Source organism: Palaemon carinicauda, chromosome 27 (genome assembly GCF_036898095.1).
Source record: "Palaemon carinicauda isolate YSFRI2023 chromosome 27, ASM3689809v2, whole genome shotgun sequence".
Lineage (NCBI taxonomy): Eukaryota > Metazoa > Arthropoda > Malacostraca > Decapoda > Palaemonidae > Palaemon > Palaemon carinicauda.
Window position 1 is genome coordinate 50,348,963 of NC_090751.1, and position 5,000 is coordinate 50,353,962.

A 5,000-nucleotide genomic window follows, 5' to 3' on the forward strand; every position below is an offset into this window, starting at 1 on the left:
TGATGTAATAAAAACGTCTTCTTGTCTTTCAACTATAGTGCCATATTTAAAATCTATACTTTTAGTTTTAGAGCTCATCCCACACGAGAAAAATGTCTGAGCGAACAATATCACTCCCAACAACAAAAAATTCATCTTGGAAACCTGTAACGAGAAAAATATATGTAATTACTCCTGTGTTAAGAAGAAAACTTTTAATCACATAAAATAAAAAATTTTTCCCTCACTTCTTTCCCTCTCTTTTCTTTTTAATTTCTTATGTGAGCCAATGGTACTATTCTCTCATCTGTGGGTTGGGATACGTTTTGAACTCTAAACCTATTGGCCGTTAATGTTTCCAAAATATTAAATGGGCCTTCAAACTTAGGTGTTAGTTTATAATTGAGTCCTTTGCGTACATTGATTTGAATATACACGTTATCACCCACGGTATATGTTTTAGTTGGTTTCGCTGTTTTATCGTGATTCCTTTTCATTATGATTTGTGATTCTTCTAAATTCTTTCGAAGGATATCATATAGACTTATACTTGCATTTATACATTCTTTTAAAGGATTTGATAGATTAGTTGTAGGCGTTAATATATGGAAAGGCGTTCTAACTGGGGTACCATACAATGCTTCATGCGGTGACATTTTAATTGATATATGATATGAATGATTCAGAGTACTCAGTGCCGCCGGTATTGCAATATCCCAGTTGGGGTCTGATCCCCCTAGTGTTACTCTTAATATATTTAATATCTTCCTATTTGCTCTTTCCACTAGCCCATTCGACTCTGGGTGATATATCATGGTATTTATTTTCTTTATGCTGAGGAATTCACACAATGAGGTAAGAAAGTGATTATTAAATTCACCATCCGAGTCTGAGATTATCATGTGTGGAATTCCATGTTTACAAATGTAACACTCGTAAAACTTCCTAGCGCATTCAATCGCAGTTTTAGTTTTAAGCGCTATTAGTTTTGTATATCGAGTTAAAGCATCTATAATTACTAAGAGGTGCTTATTTCCTCTGTCTGACTCGTAAAATCCTGTTAACAAATCTAAATGTATTCTTTCAAAGGGTTGATTGGGCACAGGATAAGCTCCTAGGCTGACAGGTGTTTTCGTATGCCCTTTGTTTTCCTGACATGTGCGACAATTAGCTATGTGTCTTTTTATATCTGTAAGCATTGTATGCCAATAAAACAATGATTTGGCTTTCTGTGACATTAATGAGAACCCCGGGTGTCCATGTAATGGATTTGAATGCAACCAATTCAGGAGAGTGGAAATAAGTGAGATTGGTACTACTACCTGGTCGTTAGTTACATGTGGTGTAATGCGGGTTTTCCTTGTCACAGTCCTACACAGAATATTACCTTTGATTATATAATTCTGCTGCTTATACTTTATATATTCCTTTTCCTTATGATTGCCTTTCAAAGCATTTATGATTGTTTCTATTTTCTGATCTTTTCTTTGCTCAGTCTGTAACAATTCAGCGCTCCAGCCTAAATCTTCTTGTTCAGATATCGTTTTAACAATAGGCATGGATGTTGATATATCTATTAATTCAGCTAAAGGCTCCGTACAAGATGACACGGGGTTGCGTGATAATGCATCCGCAATGATATTTGCTTTCCCAGGTGAATACCCGATTCTTGCGCCAAAATCTTGAATGATCAAATGCCACCGAGTTCGTTTAGGGCTGTGGTTGAAGCCTTTAAAGAACTCTGTTAGTGGTTTATGGTCAGTAAGAACCTTAACGGGATAACCGTAAATTATGAACTTAAAATGCACTAGTAAATTAACAATAGCTAGCCTTTCCTTGTCTATTACTGCATACTTACTTTCGGAAGTTCTCAATTTTCGAGAATAGAAAGCTATCGGGAAAAATTGTTTATCATATTGCTGAAGCAATACCCCTCCTACTCCTAAGTCTGAGGCGTCTGTTGCAATGAAGAATTCCTTACCGAAGTCAGGAAATTTTAAGATAGGAGAACTACACAGTTCATCTTTCAAAGTATTAAACGCCTGTTGATGTTGCTCAGACCATATGAAATCTACGCCCTTCTTCGTAAGATCAGTTAAAGGAGCGGCTATTATTGAATAGTTGCGTATAAAACGCCTGTAATATCCCTACAACCCAGAAATTGCTGTATTCCCTTGACATTAGTAGGTATGGGAAAATTACGTATAGTCGACACCTTATCATGGACTACTTTAAGACCTTGGCTTGACACCATGAAACCCAAATATATTAATTCTGTTTTGAAAAATTCACACTTACTAATCTTTACCCTTAAGTTATGTTGTCTTAATCTCTGTAGTACTAGTTCTAACTTACGTAGATGTTCTTCTAAGGTGTTGGAAAAGATTACAAGATCATCCATATAGGCATGCAATATATCCCCTAACAAGTCTCCAAACACTATGTTAATCATTCTTGTAAATGTTATAAGAGCACAACGTAAACCAAAAGGCATCCGTAAAAATTCATAATGTCCCCTGGCTGTGCTGAAGGCAGTGTATGGGATACTATCTTCTTCTAATGATATCTGGTGAAAGCCTTTAAGTAAGTCCAAACTGGTAAAATATTTATTCTGACCTAACAAAGACAAAATATCGTCAGTACATGGCACTGGGAATTGATCAGGGATTGTCTCCTCGTTTAGACGACGAAAGTCGACGCAGATACGCCATGTTCGATCTTTTTTCGGTACAACTATTAAAGGAAAATTATAAGGGCTGTTTGATTTCCTAATGACTCCTTCTTCTAGCATTTTACCTACTTCATCATTTATTTCATTCTGGAATTTCATAGGGAGTCTGTACGAGGGTACATAGATAATTTTCTGCTTGTCCTATAACCTTATTTGAAGCTCGATCACATCTGTTTTGCCTAAGGATCCATCCGTAGTGGAAAGAACATCATGATATTTAGTTAAAAGTCCAAAAATTTTCTGCTGAATTTCTTCGTCTTGAATGTCTTTATTGATTTTATTTTTAATAGATCGCAAAAGGGATTCATCCGCAACTGATTGAGAGTGATTGATCTCAGCAACGGTAAGAATACGATGTTTATAAACTTCTACATCCAAGATATGTTGATTTTTGTGAACTACTAAAGTGTTATTTAAATGATTACAGACTTCAATATTACATTGTTGATGTGAGCCTACTGTATAAATAGCTTGTGTGACAGACAATCCGTTAGTTTTCAAAGTGTCGGAAAGGATTAATATTTCAGATCCCGGTAATGTTTTCTTTATTTGCACTATTAAATTCGAAGGTACGTTTGGTTCGATAGATTGCGTGCAAGATGATATTACGGGTGAACAAGAATTCTGCTGGGTCGCGTATATTATTTCTTTATTAGTGAGACAAGTTATTGGTTCTTCAACGTACGTTACGGTTACATTTGTCGTCTCCTTTTTATCCAAAACTGGTTTTAAGGTATTAGAAGACTTATAGAATTTCCCTTTGATATACACGCCATGCTTGGCAGGGGCTAAGATAATGTTTTGATTTCCCATAGATGGGTATCCTATAATTACAGCTGGATACATATTAATGTTTTTTACAACAAATGTATCGGCAAACGTGCATTTACCGACTTTTGAACTGAACATGAGTTATGCCTATGACATTTAATTCGTTATTTCCTATACCCGAGAGTCTAATTCCGGATTCTTCAATCGGAAAGTTCGAAAACAACAAATGATGTGTCTTCAAATCCATGATATTACGTGGACTACCAGAATCAAAAAATAACGTAAAGGATTTGTGTTCTAAATTTACAGCATATAAGATTGGTCGTAACTCATTTTGGCTTATTATTGTATGAATTCGTTGCAAATCTACGGGAGCATGCACTGTTTTACTTAATTCGGCCGTGTGTTTCATAGGAAAATCTATCCTCTCACAATTATCTGATAAAACATCAAATTGATTATTCAATACTATTGATGTTGACATGAATGACCTTGACCCAACATCACTCTCTTCCCCTCTGGAGTTAACTATGTGGTATTTGCTTTGCTCTGCACATTCTGAAAATTAGTCTGACCTTGCGAGGTCTGGTTTGACGACCCAGGCTCAGCGATATTCGAAGAAGTGTTTGTTTGCTTTGGACTCTGAACTACATTGACATTTGGAAGTTTCTTCTTATTGTTAAAATGAGGATTTTTCTTTTTATTTCCATATGGAACTGACTGTGGAATTGACTGTGTATTTCTGGGATTCTGTTGTGTATTACGCAAGTAACATTGACTGTATGAATGAGTTGCACTGTTGTGAATCGAGCAGAATTTCGTTCTGCAGTCCGCGCTTAAGTGACCTTGACGTTTGCAATTATAACACGTCATTCCCGCTACTTGACTACTAACTACGTTCACTGTTTGTGGCTTTGTTTCATTCTTTGCAAAAACTTGAGTTAACACGGGATCGAGATCTGGACACTTGGACATGTGTTTCTTTATCTGTTTATATACATCCAATTCCGTACTTGCAGGCGTTAACTTCTTATCAAAACACCGCACTAAAGCTTCAGGCAACATAAGTGTCATGCAAGTCAAATACATTAATCGTAAAAAATCTTTCACGGAGATGTTATCCCTAGTAACCCAAGTGGAATTACCTAAAATGTCTTGATATTCATTAAGCCTATCAGCTATGAGAGCTGCTCTCTCAATAACATTAAGCCGATTCATAGTGGCTTGATTAAGTGTATTTCGTAACATTAATACTACATCCAAGGCTTCCTCACCCCCATAGACCGCGCGTAACCTAACTTTGAAATCATCCCAGGTAACTGCTTCTTGAAATGAAACACCTCTTAAATACGCACTCCTATCCCCCTTAGAAAAATCTATAAAACTTTTAGCTTCTTGTAATTGTACAAAAGGGTCTACGATTTGTTTGGCATTTAAATGGGCATCGACGGATGAAATCCATGACTCCACATTTTGTGGCAAGAACCCATTGACCCGACCCTGAAAAGGAAGGATTGCT